The following is an 11,174-nucleotide window of genomic DNA, read 5'->3' as shown; positions in this document are numbered from 1 at the left end:
TGTGATTTTGTAATGAAATGTTCTTGGATATGATTTTGCAAGATTCTGTAATCAGTTTTCTGTTTTGCTCTTGGATTTCTTAATAGTGTGTCAGAACTGAATGTAGCATTTTGGGTGGGAACCCTTCAGTCTGAGGTAGATTTGTCTCACCAGCAGCTAGTTTTGCACATCTAAGCAGAGATAACAAAGATTCCATGAACTGAATATTCTGTCTCGTTGGGGAACCCGCAGTGCTGCGCTTGAGGGAGCTGCAGTGGGAGCTGCAGGTTGTGCTGCAGGTGGGAAATGTCCGGAGCCCCCGGCAAGGGGCTGGTGATGGACACTGACCGTTTGCTGAGCAAGGACTCAGGGCCCTGTGGCACCGGGCGGTCGATGCCTGGTCAGTCCAGGACTCTGCGGGGGCCGGGAACAGCGAGAGAGCTCGGGCCAAACATCAGCACCCCGCCCCAGCCCCTTTGTTTAGCAGCAAGCTGGGCTTGGGGCCGCAGGAGAAAGAGGCCGATGGGAAGCAGATGGTGCAGGTGGGACGGGGCTTGGGGTCGGGGCAAGGTGTGCCCTGCACACCTGGCTGAGGTGTGACCCTGCCCCGGGAAGGGAGCATCACATTCCCATCCCCACGGATCCTATCCCCAAAATCCTACTCTTGGGATCTCTCATCCATCTCCTCCAACATCTCCAGGTCTCTGGGAAGAGCCCAAATGGATGGAATTCCCCACCCAGGGGCGGGCACCAAGCCTCAGTTTGGAACTGCAGCCCCCGATTTTCCCAGTTTCCCTCTCCTTTTCCCCAGGCCGGGTTCTCCCCGCCCCTAGTGGGTGGGAGCAGCCGAGAGCCCCGCGCTGCCCATCCCGACCTGTCCCGGCTCCATTCCCGCTCCTCCTGCGGGCTGCCAGGGGTTCGGGGAGCGGGGAAGGAAGAGTGGGGATGGTGGAGCGGTGATGAAGAAACAGCGGGAGAAGGACTGAGGGGGTTAAGAGAAGGAGGAAGGGTAGAGGAGGAGGAGGAGTGGAAGACGTGAGGCAGAGGAGGAGGAGCAGGAACTGGAACCGCAGAGGCCACGCGGTCCAGCCCTCATTGTGTCCGCAGCCCTCCCACCCCGCGGCGCTGTGTCCCCTGCCCCATCTCGCAGGTGACCGCGGATGGGGAGCTCGCCCAAATATCCTGGGGGGTCCGTGGGAGGGTATTTTTGGAGACGGGGGATGTAGGGGGGAGAGAGAGGGGGGCTTTTTGGAGCTTAAAGGATTCCAAAACTGAGCCGCAAATGCCCTTGGGGGAGATTTTGGGGGGGTCCCGGGAGGTTGTTTTTCGGGGGGACGGGGGCAGGACACTGGGACACCGAAGTGTGCAGCCCAGAGAAGACCCCCAGGGTTCAGCCTGAAGAGGAGAACAGCCTCGCGAGGGGATGCCCCTGGAGCTCCCTGCAGCCTGAAGCAGAGTCAGGAGAAACGGGAGCGCTGGGACCCCAAGAGCTCCGCATCGCTAAGTGGGAGCCCAGAGAGGTGGAGCCAGGGAACCCCAGGGGCTGCAGGGAGCCCCCAGCGGCACAGAGAAGGAGGAACCCCAGAAGCCCAAGGTCAGAAGAGCAGAGAGGGGGGACCCTAGGGATTCCTGGGGCCCCTGACAGCCTGGAGAGGGTGGGGTCGCCAGAGAGGAGAACCCTCAATACACTCAGGACCCCCAGAAGTCCAAAGTGTAGAGAGCAGAGAGGGGGAGCTCCTGGGGAGCTTGTTTTGGGATGATCATGATCTGTCCAAGTCCTGTGGGGGCTCAGTCTTGCTATTTCTGAGGCCTGCTAAATCTTGGTAGTGTGGAGATTTTTTGGGCTGAATCTTGGTGGTCTTGAGGTTTTTATGGATGCAAGATGTCCAATGACTTCTCGAGATGGGCTTGGGCAGGGGGAATCCCCAACCAAATGCTCTCAAACCTTGTTTTTCTCTGAGAAACAGGATTTCCTTTTCTCAAACCTTGGCCATTGGAAGGAGGAGGAGGCTTCAAGGAAGAGGAAGATGCCCTGGGACACCCAGGCACGTGAGGAGGAAGTCACTGCCCCTTTACCCCTCTCCTCTGCTCTATCTCCAGCTCAGCATTGCCCTGGCTGCAGGTCAACCCTGCTGCCAACGCCATCCTGTCGGATGATAGCATCAAGCGACACTGGATGATCTTGGAGCCTCCCACGGCACAGCATGGCTGCTTTTGGGGTGTCAGCACCTGCCCAGAGCTGCGGATGGGGCCTGTGGGGGCAGCTGGGGCCATACTGGTGGTGCTGGAAGCCTCCTAGAGGGGAGCTAAGGGAACTTGGGTGGGTGGGGAGCATGGGAAGGGGGAGATGATGGGAAGTGTGGGAGAGAGGGAAGAAAAGCGGGCTGGGATCCCCAAAACTAGTGGGAGGGGAGTGGGACCCCCCAGCTAAGATTGGGGGTAGGAGCTGGGGATTCAGAGCACGATGGGAAAGGTGGGGTAGAGGGAGGAAAAGAGAAGGCTTTGAACAGATGGTGTTTTGGGACAGCCTAAAAACAGAGACCAGACAAAATTAAGGGAATAACAAGTGGTTGTATTTATTGAAGGGCCTTCAGGTACATTTTGGGCAGATGAAGCCCACCCGGTCTTGTTAGTGGTGATATGAAAGCTTAAATAAGAACCTTGAATTTTTTCATGGTACAGCAGTCTGTTGCATTTGTGACATGGAATATCTAAATTCCCAAGAGGGAAAAGATTAATGAGGAGTAACAGGAGTCTAGTATAATGTGTACCTCCATCTTCCATACCTTATGGGATTGTTGCCCAGAGCATGTATGATCTTCTTGGTGGCGGTTATAGTGGTTATTCTGGTCTTGCCTCCTAATCTTCTTATCACAAAATTATATATGTCACCTGCGTTTATTGTATTGTAGTTCTTTATTGTTCCTTAATCAGCCAGCACTTACTAATTTCACTTGTAGAGTAGGAATTTATTACCTCCTCATCATATGGAGTTGTTGTCTGCACTCAAAATATGGTCTTTGGTTTACTACAGCCTTCTACTCAGTTTTTAATAGCTCATGAATACTGGGAGGCACCCATTCAACTCCACAGCAAAGTGTTAGAATTGGTACTTGCCTTAGATTGGTGTTTGAACTTTCTCCTTTCTCTCGACAAATTTTACAACAGGCTTGCCGCCTGGGGGAGTTACACTGCTAGAACTGGCCGCAGTTTTCACACTGACATTGTATCCGGTTTGGATGTCTTGCTCCAGGATGTTTCAAGCAGGGTATGTGACCAAGATTAAATCTGGAAAATGTTTCACTAGGGAGAGCTGATGGGGTTTCTTTTTGCAGGTCACAGGCTAAGGCAAAAACTCTAGGATTTATGGACCCGGTGTTTGTTAATTTATATAATCCCAAACCCCCTGACTGGGGAGGTAGTAAAATTACTGCCCTGGAGTTTGGAAAGCCTCTGGCCTTGGGGAATATAAAAGAACCGATAAAGCCCACCAGGAACTCTCCTCCAGTCTGGATTGATGTGTGGTTGTCCGTAGTTCACTTGCCACATTGAGCCTGTGTGTTTCGTTTTAAGAGTCATTTTCAGTTCTTCTGTGGAAGTGACAATCTTCCAGTCGTAGAATTCTTCTACTGGTCCTTTTATTCTGATAGCATGAGTCCAGCCTTGCTCCGCAGTTTGTACAGCTGATTCGGTGATGAGCAGAACCTGAAAGGAACTTACTCATTGGGGCTTAAAGGCTGGTCTTTCCAGCTTTAACCACTACCTAGTCCCCAGGATTCACATTATGAATTTTGAAATCTAGGGTAGCAGTCTGTGGAATTCTCCCCTTTTTGTGCAGATCCTCTAAAGCTTGTGCTATAGACGGGACGTATTTTTTGACACTGTCCTCCCCTTCTTTTGTTTACTTCTCTCAGGTCTTAGACAAGCTTGTATGTCCCATTTTATTTTTTTTACTGGTAATATGGGAGTATTATGGGGAGACATGCATGGTTCTAAAGTTCTAACTTTAATTAATTCTTGAATTAAAAGGTCTGCAACCCTTTTCTCGCCTCCAAAGAGAGTGAGTTCTGCCATACTTGAATTGGGCAATCTTGGTTAGTTATTTTAATTAACATAGAGGTTATGTTTAACTTGCCCCTATTTCCAGGCTTGGCCCAGACTACTTCTTTAATTTGCTTTTCATCTTCTTCTTTTAGCCAGAGAAGTTTGGCTACCATTTTGGCCCTTTCTGGCAGCACCCTGATGCCTAACTGTATTTGTAGATCCCTTGCCAGCAAATTACATCCTGCCCCTGGTACAAATAAAATATATCCCATTCTCATTTTGTTTGTTCTTTCAACAAATCATGTTTTGTAACTAGTGCTTTAAATCCTTCTCCTTTTGGCCCTAATACCTGAATTGTATTTTGGCTTTTCTAGCCTCCTTTTGGAATTCTACAAACGCATGTCCTCTCTGCCCCCATATCCACAAAAAATTCAAATTCCTCTTCCTGAGGACCTACTTTTAAAGTTATCAAGAGCTCCTGATGGTATTTCAACCTGAGGAGACAGAGCACCTGATGTGCCCCTATTTGTCTGTTTCTCAAAATTCTTTGAAAACTTCCAGATCTTTTCTCGCAGTGGACAGTTTCACCGTAAGTGTACAATTTCTTTGCAATAATGACAGATTGGCCTCAATTATTAAATTCCCCTTTTTCCTTTTTAGGGCCTCTTTCTCAGGCGGCTCTGCTCACCTTAACCTCTTCTCAGTCCCCTTTGTTCTGGCTTGAATGGGGCCTCACCTCTTTTTGGAGCGGGTCTGCACAGTGGTTTTCTTGGACAGTAGCTGCTGCCATTACTTTAGCTTTTGCCTTTGCTTTCTCCTCTCCCCTCCATACATATACTTTTTGGGCTTCTTTTAAGTGGTCATTTAATCCTCTATTTTGCCAATCTTTTAATCTTTCTACTTTTCTTCTTATATCTAGCCAAGCATGAGTGACAAGGTTTACTTCTAACAAAAGTTGTCCAACTTCTCTATGAGTGTCGTCTGCTGAGTACTGTCTAATATTTCTCTTTAAACTCTCTAGCCATTCAGTTGGAGTCTCCTCCTTCTTTTGTTGTTCAGCAAATGTCTTATGGGCATTCTGACTTTGGGGAGCAGCCTCCCTAGTTCCCCTGACAGTGTTCTATGCTCTTCCACATTTTGCCTTCCCCTGGGATTATTTTGGTCCCACACTGGGCATTGTGATGGCATTTTCTCCTCCCCAGGCCATCCATTTGCATGTTCCCCCTCCTATATCTGCATCCCTGCTACTTTGATCATTTGTCTTTCTTCGTATGTAAACAAAAGCTTTAGTATGGATTGCATTTTATCTTAAGTATAAATGTTGGGCCCCAAATACTGGTGTACTTGTTCTGCTAATTCAAATAGGATCTTCTAGTGGACCTCTTGATTCTTTTTTTAAATTCCCTCAAGTTGTAGGAGTTAAGTGGGACAGTTACAAACTCAATTCCCCCATGTGCCCCTCCCAGTGGGACTTCCTGGAGGGGATATAGTGATATTGCTTGGTTCTCATTCTTCAATTCCTCCTGCTGGGCTGCTCTTCCCCTGGTATTCTGGCTGGGTCCGTCAGGCTGTGGAGGGGGGTGCATTGAGGGCTGGCGGGTATGGAGGAGGGAGACAATCTAATTTATTTCCTTCCGAGGTTTAAACCTGCAGTCCAGTAGCAGCAGAGAAAGCCCAGGTGAGCTGCTTAATCAAGTGGGGCGCCTCCCTCCAGGGACCCCCCAGAGCCATGGAGACTCGAAGTCTACATCTTGGTGGAACCTCCAAATTGTGAAAAACATAAGTTCACTCTTAGACTATTTTCAAAAGTTTAACAAGGGATTAAAAAAGGACAATGTCCAGCCCTGGGGTGCTCCTGGCTGTTGGCCGGTGAACACACCGGTATATTAAGGTAGTGTTATCAATATACAGTTACTTTACTGAGGCATATACATATTCATAAGTTTCCTGCATTATTCAAACATTCTTGGGAGCTTTTGATGTTGTAGGAACTTTCTTTTGTTTTGGTTTTTCACTCGGTCTTACCTACATGACATCCTGCCGATCAGGTTAATATATTCTTTTCCTTCTTGTGGCTTCATTTTGTATTTCACACTTCCCTGATAACGAGGAGTTAACAAGTTTTTCTCCGATTTTCTTCTGATTCTGGTTTTGTGTCATGGTTATCACTTGGAGAGGTCAGTTAGCAGATGTGGGAAACAACATAATTGCTTTATACAGTTCTCTCAGTTACATAAAGGTATTTTAACATTTTACATTTTGTTAAGGCCTACAGTACAATACATTCATCACACCATTATTTCTATAAACTATCTGGTGTATTTATATATATCACATATTCATCACACTACTATTTCTATGGGCTATACAGTGGATACTTAGAATGATAAATTATGTTATATTAGCAAGCAGCTAAAAGGGGTTATAAATTGCACAATATTTGAATACCTAAGATCAATATCAACATGTAAAAGCTAATACATAAATGCAAAAGCCAATATTATAGGGTCATTTTTAACATGTGGGGTCCCCTTTGTGTTTCTTACTGTATTTGGTTTGAGCTACAATTTTGAACCTCTGCACTTCTGGCATACTGATATCTTTCATAAATCTTAAATGCTTTCTCTAGGTTTTTATCATCTTTCATTTTTTTCAACACCATAATTTTCTGCTTTTTTCTATGGTTTTCAATGCTGGATGGGTGGGCATTGTCATTATTTGCATATTTTGAAACTCATAAGTAATTAATCAGATAAGGCATGGGATTAAACATGGAAAAAAAAATAAATTTGTTATTCCACATAGCACTACAAAGCCTGCTTTTTTTCTACCAGGATATTCCAAAGAAATCTTCTAACCATCCCTTATTTATTATAGATTCCCATTTTTGGATTGCTACATGGGCTATTTTCCAGATGTTTCTGGCTATATCCAAAACTCCATTCTCATTGTCATTAATTTGTAGGCAACAGTCAGACATGTTAAACCTTCTGCAAACCCTTCCTTTTTCCGCTAATAAATAGTCTAGTGCTAACTCATTTTGGTAAACTGCAGCCCTGGTTTGCCTTTGCTGGCTGACTATTAATTCCATGGCCCCAGCTGTTTCATTAGTTATGATTTCCACAACTGTTTGGTGTCTCATGATGCGATTGGGGTTCGATACTCCCAACTCCCATTTTGTGCCCAGGTGGCTGAACCATATGTCTGTATTACTCGTTCAGGATGCCACTCCTAATTGTCCCACTTTAGGTATACCCTGATTTCTCTGATTAGTTCTCTCTTGTTTGTTTGGTGGGGTTTTTTTTTTTTTTTTGTTGTTTTTTTTTTTTTTTTGTAAGCATCGTACACTGGTATTCCTAAATTATCTTTGTCTTGGTTTGGTAACAGGAAAAATCCGGGTTGTATAATTCGTAGAGTATAACTTCCTTTCCTTGGGGGAGGAAGTTTTGGATAAGCCCTTTTCCCACAAATCTAGAATAAGCTTTCGGGTGCTTTTCAGTACTCATTTCTTTGGTTATTCATATTTTCCCAAAATTTAGATATTTCAGGGATCCCATAATACGAATTTTTCCTAGTCATTACACAGGAAAAGTTTAATCTCTTTTTAATATCTACAACTCTTTTTCCTCTCCTGGGTTCAATATTCTGTTGGATTTTCAGGAATCCGCCATGTGAAAGTTTCATTATGAACTTTTTATCTTTCGTAGGAGGTTTGTCCTACTTTGTCCATGAATTCTTTTCCCATATGCCAGAGGCACTCCTCCCCTATTATTTCGGAACTTAATAGTCACCCTTCTGGTCGGTTTTCTCCTTTTATATTGGTTCTGTTCCGTTTTTGAAGTTCAGCTGAGACTAGATTACTACCTTGCCATGTCCACTTTTCAGACATTAAAGCTCCCCCATACACTGGGCAGTTAATAACATTTAGTTCTTTACTAATTCTTTCCTTTTAGATCTAGAATCATGTTCTTTCCTAATTCTGGAATTTGTATTTTGCTTTCTAATTGTTGTTTGAGATTTGCATATAAACCTCTGCAGGGAGTTGGCTCGGGGGTGGGTTTCTGTATCTGTTTTCTTTGGTTGCTGTTATTGGCTCCTGTATTAAATCTTGCATCAAATCTTGTTCCCTTTTCTATTCTCAGGTTTGACCCATGGAAAAACAAACCCATTTGTCACTCAGTGGGCACCCATGTTTTGAACCTAGAACCTGTGTAACCCCATACATTCGGCCATTCTGTAGGCAGGTGTCCACTTCAGATGAGTTATAACAGTGGTGGCTGAAAGCCAGGATAGGAATCAGTAGGGTGATGAGGATGACAAGAAGCAGAAAAAGACAGAATTGTGGGACAAGGAGATGAAGCTGGAGAAGTGTCTGTGGAAGAGGAGAGCCAGGAGAGCAGGCAGTGGAAGAAAGAGAAGAAGAGGCACCTAAGGAAAAGGGAGAGGCTGTGGAAGGGCAGGCAGAGACCGTAGAAGTGTGGGCAGCAGCTGCTGAGAAGAAGTTGAAGAAGAGGAAGTGCAGGGATCATGGGAACTAGGGGTTTTCCTAAGGGTAAATAATCCTCATAACTGCTTGTCTCACACAGAGAGGGCTGTCTATTGTTCAGGGGGTTTAAATCCCTTGGAGAGGGAGAGCAGGCATTAGGGAACGCAGTGTTGTTGCTGAGCATAATCAGGAGAAGGAAAAGAAGCTGCAGGCAGAGGGGCTGCTCACTGCCAAGTCCGATTGTATGAGGAGACTTCAGGCAGAGCTTGGTGATGGATATGAGAGAGGAAATCTTAGAGGGAGAATGACAGGATGTATAGTCTATAGCCCTAAACCAAATTCAAACCAGAGAAGATGGTCAAGGTTGGCACACTGCAACCAAACAGTACCATAAACAGTGACTGAGAGATTCAAGTTATTTCAGGATCAGTTAAATTAAGAGGTGGGAGACTGTGTAAGTATTCTTACCCTGAATGTGAAGGTTGTGTCTGCATTAACCCCAAGGGCAAGCCATAGGTGAAAGCACACAAAGAGCTTTTAAATAGTGGTTCAGTTATTTACCCAAGCCCAGTTCCATCCAACTAAACAAAGCCATTTCGCTGCCTGGGTGCTACAGGACTTGGCCAGGGGAGAAGGAATCCAATGTATCTTTGACAAAACAAGCCAATTAAGCTTAAGCACCACACGATGACCATTTTTCATGGATTGAAACATTTTCACCACTATTGGAGTGGTGACTTGAATATCTTTGGGCACTTCTTCGTGGGTAGCTGCCACTGCCCATGCTAAACAGCATTGTATCCACATGAACAAAATGGTGTGAAAAATCTACTTACCATAAGAAGCTGCACAGCTTAACCTCTTAACCAGGTTAATTCTCGTCATCCAAGAATACTCTAAGAACTGTCGCTATTATCACAAGGCCTCTCTTTATGATTTTTGAATAGTTTTGGGAATCTGGAAATATCCATCCTGACTGGATGCTGGCTAACAGTTTTCCAGAAGATCAAGAAGGATGACCTACAGGCCTGTCAGTCTCATTTCCATGCCTGGTAAAATTATGGAGTATATTATTCAGGGAGGCTTTGAAAAATATCTGGAGGACAATGCAGTCCCTGGTCACAGGTAGCGTGGCTTCATGAGGGGAAAGTCCTGCCTCTCAAACCTGATTGCCTTTTATGAGAATGTAACCCACTAAGTTGATCAAGACAGATGATGTTGTCTTTTTGAATTTCAGTAAAGCTTTAGATCCTGTCTCTGCCAGGACCCTTCTGAAGAAAATGTCCAGCCCCCAGTTGGATAAACATGTCATGTGATGGGTGAGCAATGGGCTCACAGATCATGTATGAGTGACAGTGCCTGGGTGACACCAGACTGGCGACCTGTCACTAGTGGGTTCTGCTCCACTGTCAGTCCTATGCTCGTCAACATCATCATGAAGGACCTGGATGCAGGACTTGAAGGAATAGTAAGCAGAGTTTGCAGACAAAACTAAATTGGAAGGACTTGTTGTTGGGGGTTAGGTTTGTTCCTTCTTTCTCTAAACAATTTTTTCCCCATAAGTTACCAAGGAGACCAAGTGTTGAATACTTGAGAGTACTTAACCGAAACAAAGAAGTAGACAAAGGTAGAAGGGAGAGATAATGCAGATAAAAGACAGAGCTTGAGGCAGCTGCGGGCTCTTCTTTTTCAGGTGTTCGGTGTTCGGGGAGAGAGAGAATGAGAACGGCTGTCGCTGGCTAGAAGAGTTTCACTGTGGCCAAAGGGATCCAGTCCTGAGAAATCTACTATCACCGGTTTGGCCTGAATCCTGAGTTTTCTCTGCCACACGCGGGGAGCTGGTCCAGGCCCTGCCTCGCCTTCAGCTTCTTTGGCGCTGCTCCTCTTGCTACAGCGTGACCCTGCACCCCCTGCGCTGCCGGAACATCCTGCCTCTGCCTGCCGGGACACCCTGCCATCCCAGCTACCAGCCCGGGACTTTTCCACTGTTTCAGCTTGGTGCTCTGAGGATCCTGCAAGGACACCGAAACCAAACTGCCCTGGGTTTTGTGAAACAAAGCCCTCAAGGTTCTTAGTACTGTTTTCGTTTGTTATTAATGCTGTAGTTGTTTGGTGGATTTTTTTTGTGTTTGTTTGCTTTGTAATACATACTAGTAAAGAACTGCTATTCCTATTTCCCAAATCTTTGCCAAAGAGCCTCTGATTGTAATTTATAATTGAAAAATAAAAAAAAAAAAGGGGGGGGGAGTTTACACTCTCCATCCCAAAAGAAATTACAGTTGGTTTTTTTTTTTTTATATTACCTAGCAAATCCCTGTCTTCCCAAACTAAGACACCTGTTTACTCCCTCAAGTGCAGAGAGACCTTTACAAATAGGAGACATGGGCAATCATCAACAATATGAAGTTTAACAAGGCTGAAGGCACTTACAGGAGACCCCATATGTTAAAAATGACCCTATAATATTGGCTTTTGCATTTATGTATTAGCTTTTACATGTTGATATTGATCTTAGGTATTCAAATATTGTGCAGTTTATAACCCCTTTTAGCTGCTTGCTAATATAACATAATTTATCATTCTAAGTATCCACTGTATAGCCCATAGAAATAGTAGTGTCTTGAATATGTGATATTTATAAATACATCATATAGTTTATAGAAAT

At 45.1% G+C, this 11,174-nt stretch overlaps 1 long non-coding RNA gene across 1 annotated transcript; it reads left to right on the top strand.

Annotated features, from left to right (window-relative positions):
- The first annotated feature begins 826 nt into the window (after positions 1-826).
- LOC136304527 (uncharacterized) lies at positions 827-10,828 on the top strand. Its single transcript, XR_010724633.1, has 4 exons — positions 827-1,129; positions 1,947-2,024; positions 3,148-3,247; positions 10,203-10,828. It is a non-coding gene; the product is annotated as an uncharacterized lncRNA (long non-coding RNA).
- The last annotated feature ends 346 nt before the right edge of the window (positions 10,829-11,174 follow it).

Source organism: Chamaea fasciata, unplaced genomic scaffold (assembly GCF_029207755.1).
Source record: "Chamaea fasciata isolate MVZ Bird 193981 ecotype frontalis unplaced genomic scaffold, bChaFas1.0.hap1 SCAF_105, whole genome shotgun sequence".
In the NCBI taxonomy this organism is placed as follows: domain Eukaryota; kingdom Metazoa; phylum Chordata; class Aves; order Passeriformes; family Sylviidae; genus Chamaea; species Chamaea fasciata.
This window is presented reverse-complemented; position numbering and strand designations above follow the sequence as displayed.